The sequence below is a fragment of the Miscanthus floridulus genome, chromosome 8 (genome assembly GCF_019320115.1).
Source record: "Miscanthus floridulus cultivar M001 chromosome 8, ASM1932011v1, whole genome shotgun sequence".
NCBI lineage: Eukaryota > Viridiplantae > Streptophyta > Magnoliopsida > Poales > Poaceae > Miscanthus > Miscanthus floridulus.
The window spans coordinates 213,995,461-214,005,658 of record NC_089587.1 but is presented as its reverse complement, the minus strand read 5'-3'; the positions used below and the strand labels follow the sequence as shown (position 1 = coordinate 214,005,658).

Sequence of the window (10,198 nt, the reverse complement as noted above, 5' to 3'; positions counted from 1 at the left end):
TAGTAGGGGTACAAACGGACGAGAGAGGGAAATGATCCAAGTCTCTGGTGGAAAGAGTGAACGGGTGCTGAGAGCTCCATCGCTGCTCAGCCGTGTGTTCGTGTCGTGTTCTTGTGTGTTTATCTCGTGTTCTGATCGGTTTGGGGTGATTCGATCGGTCCTCGACGGGTCCATCCCCTTCATGGGACGCCCTGCTTTTCCTTTAATAGGTCAAGAGAAAGCACGGGTTACAGCGGAGGAAAAGAGAAAAATGAGAGGGAGAAGAAGTCCTTCAGGATCGCCGGATCCTTCTTCTCCTTCATGCAGGTCCCCCCGACCCTGTAGATGTCAACAGGGACAGCTCCACGTCATGGCCCTGTCCGTCACTGGCGCCACGCGCAGGCGTCGTCTGCCGGTCATGGCGTTCCATTCTGTCCCGACGGACGTCGTGATGAACTGACACGCCTGTCAGCGTTCGTACGATGATTAAGCAGAACAGCGGCACGCCTGACGCTGTTCTTGATGTGAACCCTCAGGTATGGCCCGTCACGGTCACGGGTTACATCGGGGCGTGCCGGTCTCTTCCTTGGTGTCAGAGTTTTGACCCAGGCCCATACGCCTGGACCTGGAGTGGTTGGCGGCGGTATGGGACCCTGTCCGGCGAGGCGGAGCCCGCGGCCTCGGGGTCGGGCGAGGCGGAGCCCGCCGCCAGAGGTCAGGTGAGGCGGAGCCCTCCCCCAGAGGCCGGGCGAAGCGGAGCGCGCGGCCTCGGTGTCGGACGAGGCGGTGCCCTCCCCAAGAGGCCAGGCGAGACGGAGTTCGCGTACCTAAGGGTCGGTTGGAGCTATAGTCGCACTCTTAACTGCTCGAATGGATCCACGTTGATGGTCCTGCTCTTTGGGTATGGTCCCGGGTGCCGGACAATACCTTAATCTGAATCTCAACCATGCCCACTCGTGCGTGGACACGCAACGCTGTAGGCAGTATTAAACACGTACAGTTGCGCTACTTGCTTGCTGGTGGTGGCGCGGGGTGCGTAACTCACGCCGCCCAATACCTCGTGACAGTCACGGCATCTCCGAGTGGCGAGTGCACGGCAAAGGCGAAGAGGGAGCAGTGGCCGGCGGCGCGGCGCCAAACCGCATAATGGCCATGCGGCGAGGCAGTTTTTCTTATGATTTCCATCCCGCCCGCAGAGAGATACGTACATACGGAGTACACGGCTTATGATTGCCGCATCTCACAGCCGCTTGCCTACGAAGCTTCAAAGCCAAACTAACCGCAGCGGCAAAGATGCATACATGACACATCGTCCTTAATCTATACCTCTATATCTATATCTGTTACTACTTAAAAAACAAGTAGAGCTTTCGTCCAAAAAAATTTGGTGTGCGTGCCTCAAGTATGTCGCCGTATCTGTATCGGCGTCTTCCTCCGTTCCGAGAAAATTCCGAGTATCGGTGTCTGCCTAGGAAAAGGGCAGGTTTAGGCAGGCTGTGCTCTCTCTGTTGGAGGCCTGACAGAAGAGAGAAGAGGGCTCCTGCGTGGGCCTGGAAACGATCTGGGCCGCTGCCTTCCTGATGCAGTTGGGCCGCGAGCGCCTGGATGGGCTTGGGCTGATGATAGGCCTGGTTTGCCTCTTAGCTGCAGGAAAAAGAAAAGGGAGGTGCTCCGGAGATCTCGTGGGTGCGGCGCCCGTGGCGACAAGGCGGTAATCCTGTGCCTTGTACGTGTGGCGTCGGCATGAGGAACGTGGCACTGGGTGGTCGACGGTGGTGAGCCGGTGCCCGGGCAGTGGCATGCTGAAGCACGGCTGCGCGGCAAAAATCATGGCCGTATAAAGAAAAAATATATATATAATGGTACTATAGACATTTTACTGTTGTCAACAGTCAGGTGAAGCTATTTATGGAACGTTTTTTCTAAAAAAATATTTATCTATACCAGTGAAGCTGCTCGACCATCGGAAGAAAAAAAAACTACTCCACCAATAAAACAGGTGGTACTAAACGCACTTATAAAAGTTCGTGTTTGTTCCGTGCTTGCTTACGGGACAACATGCACAACAACTGCGCATAGAATTTAAGGGCTTGTTGAACTATGATTAGTGTACAAACCTGGAATGTAAAATTTTTTATTGGCCATTGAAGAAATTTATGACCCCGTGCAACGCACGGAAATATATCTAGTATATCTATATATAAGGTATATATACTAGGGAGAGTATACTCTTATTTTGTAGCCAGACCATTTACATTACACCTTAGATTGCACCACCGACCGCACCAGGCCTCCCCACCGAACCAGGGCACCAGGCTGGTACGGATGCAAGCCGAGCCACTGCGACCCGGATGCCAGGTCATTAATGATAACAAACCATAATTACTGAGACTAATTACCGCACGGTAATTTTGGAAGTCAATTACCGCACGGTAATTTTGGAAGCTAGGTAGTGGACTGAGTGGTTACTTTTTTTTGTGCGAATTGGACTGAGTGGTTACTGTGTACATGCAAGCTAGTGTCATCCTATGTTTCCAAATAAATCAATTCCTAAAATCCGTGCCAGTCAAACTTTCTTATGTTTGACTAGCTTTATACAAAAGAGTAACAACATCTATAACATAAAATAAGCATATTATGAAAATATATTCTAAAGTATATCTAATGATACTAATTTGATACCATAAATCTTGACGTTCTTTTCTAGAAATTTGGTAAAAATTTAAAAGTTTGACTTAAGACAACTCTATAAATCTATTTATTCAGGGACAGAGGGAGCAAAATATTTACGAGAATTTCGTTGGCTTGAGATGGTAACAACGATAGAGTTACCATAATTTGGCTTCATAGTGTTCCGAGAACCAAATAGTTACGAGAATTAATGGAGATGGGCAGTAGAGCTACTACAACAATTCCCCGCGCGTTGTAGTGGGATTTAGAGATGAAATTACAATGTGAAGGATAAATACTAAAGAGGTAGATTATTCTGTGAAACTTTTTCTACATATATGAACTTAAAAGTCTGCCTACAAACACACATTCGTGAAAAAATACCATATGCTCTTACACTTTTCCTTAGTTCTTAGGCATGTGCCAGACTCAAACATGGATCTATGATCAGACTGAAACTAAAAAAAATCTTAGAGAAGTGTTGTAAAAACTATTGCAATATTTTTTAGTTGCTTGTGCTACCTCCTACAGTACCTATACCAGAGAAAAAAGATGATGAAACTGACATATTGGTACCACGGATCGAGCAGGAAGCTAGCTTAGGTGATTAGGACTTCAAAAAGAGAAGGGGAAAAAATGGAAACCAGGCATGCATAGCGTGCACTAGTGTTAACATACAAAATTTTAACATACAGAAAGAGGGAGTTCAACAGTCTTACCCCCAGCCACTTCATTTGCTTGGATCCGAACTTGAATTGATGGTTGGGCTGGTATGGCCTGAGTTGCAACGAAAAGGTGCTTAATGGATTAATTAATCCAACATGACAAAAGATGTTTGTCAGGTGTCAATTGTAGGGGTCTCGGTGGAAACTAATGTGAGGAAAGGAGATGGAGAGACAACTGATGATGTGGAACGCTGTGGTGCAAGATAAAACATGTAGTGGGCAGCGGCGGATCCAAAGGGGGGGGGGGGGGGGGGGGGGGGGGGCTCCAGCCCCCTCTAATTTCTTGATTTCAATCCTAATCACTGTAGCAAAAGATTATTTTCACCATTAAATCTTCATGCAAATCAACATCTCCATTGTTTTAGCCCTCCTTATCCCGCATCGTGCATCCGCCACTGGTAGTGGGGTTTTGCTTTATAAGAGATATATAGATAAATTAGGTTGCAAAGCCATTTCCCAGGAATGGTTACGATAATCCAGGAGTTGCGGCCAGTTACTACAATTCGTCTTAGTTCAAACTGAAACAATTTCACTTTGATCATATTGGCTCGAGTTCCAAATGACAAGTATTAGATACAGTGCACAAAAATACAACATGCCATCCCCATAGTGCCATCTCAGAAGGTAACTGAACATTTTGCTTTTCTTGCACATTCTATCCGGCACTACTCAAACACATGCAACCTCAATCGGTCATGCCTGTTTGCTCCTCTATAAATAAGCAGCTTCTGCTGGGAAGTCTAATTGCCTGAAATCATAAAACATATGAACAATCTTAAATAATATGATTCTTAACGTGAACATGTATGGATAAGCTGGCTCAAGATTGATCTTTTTTTATTTACGTGAACAAAAAATATGTTAAGATAACACAAAATGGAGCCTGAGCATAATCATAATAGGGACAAGATCAACCGACCATGCCAAAGGCTGCTCTCTAAACTAAAAAACATGAAGCTGCCTGCTAATTTCTCCTAAAGTTTCATCACCCGAAATCATGCATATGAAACAACAGCACAACAGTAGTAATTTTTTTTGAAGGGACGACAAAATCTTTTGCCACAATTTTTATTATACAAAGAAAAAAAACAAGGGTTGGCCTAGTTTTTTGAGTGAAAAAATTGTAAAACATCACACAACTGAGAAAAGTGTGCCACTCATCCTGTACAACTTGGTACGACAATACTAATGATATTTACAAGAATTTAAACTAATAATATTTACGAGAATTTTATATTATAAACTTTCCTTTGACAAATTTACATTGATATTTACAAGAAATGGGTACTATGACCATAAGAATTTACGAGAATTTTGGACTATGGTTGACGGTAAAAATTAACAAGAATGAATGAAATTATCATAACTTTAGTATATAAGTTACATAATATTTATAAGAATTGTGTGTTACGGCAATACTAACAATATTTACAAGAATTTCACTAATAATATTTACGAGAATTCTATATTATGAATTTTCCTTCAACATAACTTACACTGGTATTTACGAGAAATGGCTACTATGAATATAAGTATTTACGAGAATTTGGGACTATGGTTGACGATTAAAATTAATAAGGATGATCGAAATTACCATAATGAAGATAGGGATCTAGCAGAATTTAGGGTCATGGTATTCTGATGCTACTCAAATGAGGAGTCCAATAGGCTGTTAAGTAATTACAATAATTTGAATCAATAATTTAGTTAGGGAGTAACCAAAATTTTGCCTTAGATGATATATTACAATATATATATGTCCTTTATATATGAATCACTATAATCTATTCTGATTAGACTACCTTTGTAAATCAAAGAACAGTGAGATACAAGAATTTTTGAATGAACTACTCTGTATTCCTTATGTACGAGTCATTAACAGTTCAGACATAGGACCAATTTTACTAGTAAGATGTTCTATATCAAAAAGAGGAGAAGGCAACAATTACCTGCCATTGCATGAAGACTATCAAGCACTGGTCCATCTCACTGCCTATCCACAAAATGTTTTCTTAGAAGATATATACAACGACACCTGACAGACACCTCTTTAGTTCTATTTGTGATGAATGCTCAAGCGACCAACAGATCTACTAGAATAATAAAACAAAAATTACAATCTACCTATGGTGAGGAGTAGAAAATACACAATGACAGAGTGACTAGTTTTTTAGCGATCGTGCCGAAGCACGTTTTTCATTAAGCAGAAATGAGTTTTGTTACAATCCTTACCAAGAAAAATCATAATGTAAACAACTACGGGATACTAATAATGTCTGAAGAATGGACAAACACATGACTGCGAGCAGTAAATCGTGATAATTAGCGTAATGCAGCAATGCTTATTATCATAAGATTAATGTATACTGATTTAGTGGCTTAGTGCATACAATAGTTACGATATTTTGTAGTAGAAACATAGGAATTTACTAAACAAGGGATCTGACATTCAAGAATTTGGTTTTAAAAACAGCAAACCTGACACAACCTAAAATGGATAGGATCTACACACCTACGCACTCTGGCTAATGTGGCCAATAGATCTGCAACAATAAACAATATTCTAATCTACGGGAGTCACCAACAACACAGCTACCAAAATCCAGATGGCTAATCAGACAAATAGAATTAAATAAATGATTGGCGAACAATTAATCAAGAAAGGAGCCTACGGGAGTCACGAACCTGAGGGTTGATGGACTGATGTGGCGTCTGTGTCTAGACCCAATTTATTTGATAAACCTCGCATTTTTTGCCATCCTTGTTTCATCGATGTGCTTAATAGTTTTTCAACTAGGATGAAAATCAAGGTCGGAGCTGTCAATGATAAAGACAGGGATCTCGGAGAAACTTCAGTTGGTATCCAAATCCAAGCGTTGGTAGCTGCAAGAAACACGCATGATAACGCGGATTACCATTTCCCGAAACATGGATCAAGATCCAACACGTCCATCTTCTACAAAAACAACCAAACCTACCCGCTACACATCACGCGAGGTGCCTACCGATTTTTCGACTCGCCGCGCACGACTCCAGTTCATCATCATACATACACATGCATCGTGGCGCACGCTAATCACGAGCGCGTCACGGCCCACAACTTATTACGACACGTCACCAACAAACCAAGCCACCCCAGGTCCATCCAGGCGCGCGTGCACACTCTCCTCTGCCGGCCGCCGGCCACGTCACGCCGCCACGACGCCCTCGCCGCCGCCGCCGCAGACGTCGCGAACGGCCTCGAGCTCGTAGGGCGCGGCTTCGGTGGCAGGGCCCGTGACGGTGACCTCGACGTAGTTGCAGTACCAGCCGTGGTGCGCGCCTGCGCCGTCGGAGGCCAGCCGCATTCAGCACGGCGGCTTCGCCATGCAGGGCCCGCGGCCGCTGAAGATGTCCAGGTTGCCGCGCTCGAAGTAGGGGTGGCCCTGCCCCATGAGCCCGCCCCCAGGAGGGCAGGTCCGAGATCCCCACGCCGTTGCCGTCCGCGGCGGCCAGCTGCAACGTGATGTTCGCGTCCGTCCCGGCCTTCCAGATCGACTCCGTCCGGATGAACACCGTGTACACGCACTCCATGCTGTCGCCGGCCACGCCGCCGGCGTCCGCGCCTCGGATGAGCTGCGACGACAGGTGATCGATGAATGTGTCAAGAAACGCATGAAAGGACGGGCGATTACCTTGATCTGAGTCGGGGGAACGCCGCCGTGCGCCGGCACTGTGGCGGACGCCGCTACGGTGAGGAGGAGGCGGACGGCGAGCTTGGCCATTAGGATCCGAATCCAATCGGCGTGTGGGGCGACTGGATGAGTGTGAGCAGCGGATGCGGTGCGGATCATATAGGACGGAAGTGTAGTTTATGCATATGTGGGACCCACTGTCACTGTGGCGCTGGTCCGATCCGATCGCAGTTTTTGTCCGCCGATTTGGCACGGATCCATCGAGCGATCTCAAGATTATTCAAAGGAGTTAAAAGGCCGGGGCAATCTGCCCTCGAACTCTAAAAGAAATTATTCAAAGGAGAAGTTCTTGGCACAAGGGGCCATGTCACCTGCTCCACGTACAGCGCGGTACAAGTAGAACTGGTGTGTGTGTGAACGATAGTGCCAGGGCCACCCTTCACCGTCGTGTACGAATTATAGAGGTTTGCGGGGTACCCATAATGTGATAGAAAAAGTAGCATAAGCAATAGAATGCTGCTATTTTTGACCATAACTATCGTGACAATGTACCTTAAGCAACAATGCATCTTAAGCAAATATTTTCTTAAATACGACCTTAAATTTACACTGCACTGTAAAAGAATAAGATCCTCTTCAACAAGAGTTCTAAAGGGGTTTCATTTAGTTTTTCTGATTTCTAGCTTCTTAGGTGAAGCCCTGCCAAGCGCTAACTCAATAACTCTGCGAAAGAAGTTGCAGAGAGGAGAAATTATTTTTTTTACAAAAGGGTTCATCGGTTTTCTTGGTAAACCCTAAAACAAACTCAAGTTGACGAGAGGACTAGTACGGATGGTAGTCTGCTGATTTTTTATTAGTATAAATGTAGGATCCACATAAAGGTTAAAACGAACCATAACCATTGTTTTCTATGCAAGAACTACGTCCTACACTCCTACTTACCAAAGTCCCATCTTTAGGGGGAAGGGTAGTGTCGACTGAAAGCATCTAGGTTCCTAGTTGAGTTTCGATAATTAATGACAATACGAGATTACTATAACTAACGTGTGTTTTGCAGAAACAATTTAAGTTATGTCATGGTAATGGTAATTGATTGGGCAATCATGGTTGTCATGCCCCTACGATGAAAATTGTTTCGGTTTTCAAAGGATGGACGACAAGGTTAAGGATGAACTAGTTCTAAGTGTCGTTTAGTGTTGAAGAGACACTTAGATTAGTTTAGGACTTTGTTTTTTCTTTGACCGTACTATTAAGGGGGGTATGGACTAGTAGCTTGACCTAGATGAGTCTAGTGGGTTAGATGTGATGCACACTTGTCAAATCTAGCACTAGGTAGCTCTGAAGTAGCCCTAAAATCAATTGGAGAAAACTTCATTCACATATGATTTCGAGTTGGAAGTGAATGGAGGATCAAATGACTGATCAGACGCTGGTCTGGTTGTGACCGGACGTCGAAGGGAGAGTCCGGTCAGTTCATTTGATCAACTAGAGCCGTCTGGTTGAGACCGGACGCTGAGTGAATAGTAACCAAGCACTGGGTGCTAGAGTCCGGTCAACTCCAAAGAGGTTCCAAAGAGGTAATTTCCTGATCGGACGCGTCCGGTCAGTGCTGACCGGACGTTGAACAGCGAAGTGACCGGACTCTGGGTTTCAACGTCCGGTCAACATCAGTAAGGTTCCAAAGAGCAGTTTTCGTGACCGAACGCATGTCAGAGTCCGGTCACAACTTAACGGCTCGTTGGCTAGGATAACTGACTGGAGCGTCCGGTCACCTTGACCGGAGCGTCCGGTCACCTCGTAGAGTGCTGACTCAACCTCCTAACGGTTCGTTTGGAATGAGGGGGTACAAATACTTCCTCTATTCATCTAAGGGAGGTCTCTTGCTCATTTGATCAGCTGAGAAACACCCTTGAAGAATGCATAGGAGAGCAATAGCCTAGTGAGGTGATTGGGATTTGAGAATCCAAGATTAAGGCCTCATTAGTGCAAGGAGAGTAGCAAGTGTGCATCCACCTTTCTCATTAGGCTTGTTGTGGTCAAGTGAGAATTCGTACTTGTTACTCTTGGTGATCGCCATCACCTAGATGGCTTGGTGGTGATCGGGAGTTTGGTGATCATCCGGCGAAGCTTGTGGATGACCCAACTCAAGTTGTGAGCGGTTGTGGGTGATTTACCGCGACAGAGTGTCAAAGAATCAACCCATAGAGAGCACTTGATCCTTGCGTGGATCAAGGGGGAGCTACACCCTTACGCGGGTGCTTCAACGAGGAGTAGTGGCGAGTGGCGACTCTCCGATACCTCGGCAAAACATCGCCGTGTTCCATCTCCTCTCTTTACTTTAAACATTTATATTTGAATAATTCAATTCTTGTCTTTACATTCTTAGAATTATCATGTTAGAGTAGGATTGGAACTTAGGTTGTAAAACTTTTGTGCGGTAGAACATTAGGAACACATTCTAGGCACAAGGGGTGAAGTGGGCTAAGTGTAGATTTTAATTATTGCAAAGAATTTTAGAATTAACCCAATTTACCCCCTCCCTCTTGGGCATCTTGATCCTTTTAATTAGTGTCAGAGCCTCATGCTCGCTTAATTAGGCTTAATCGCCTAGAGAAAGATGTCCCACGAGAATGGTCCTCCTCGTATCTTTGAGGGAGATGACTTTCCTTATTGGAAAATCCGCATGGAAGCTTACTTAGAAGCCTTAGATGTTGGAATTCTTAGAGCCGCCTCACAAGGCTTCTAAAAACCTAAGGATCCCGCCAACCTTCAAGGCGATGAGGTCAATTATGAAAAATAGAATGCAAATGCTAGAAACACCATCTTTAGAGACATTTACAAAGATGTGTTTAATCATGTGCAGAACCACAAGGACACCCATGCACTATGGTCAGACATTTATGCGCTCCATGCGGGAACAAAGAGTGAGCATGAGGAACGCTATCATCTTGTCATGAAAAAGCTTAATTCATTCGAGATGCTTCCTAAAGAAAGTGCTAATAAAATGTACTCATGCTTAAATATTCTTGTAGCAGAAGTCAATGAGCTCAGACTTACACAAATGCAACCATCCAATGTTGTAAGAAAGATCTTGAGTGTCCTTCCCATTGATAAATATGGGCATATTATGATCATGCTTCATCAAGATGA

General features: G+C 44.8%; 1 pseudogene; it reads right to left on the bottom strand.

Annotated features, from left to right (window-relative positions):
* Positions 1 to 3,928: 3,928 nt before the first annotated feature.
* LOC136478114 (PLAT domain-containing protein 1-like) lies at positions 3,929 to 7,289 on the bottom strand (annotated as a pseudogene).
* Between the last annotated feature and the right edge of the window lie 2,909 nt (positions 7,290 to 10,198).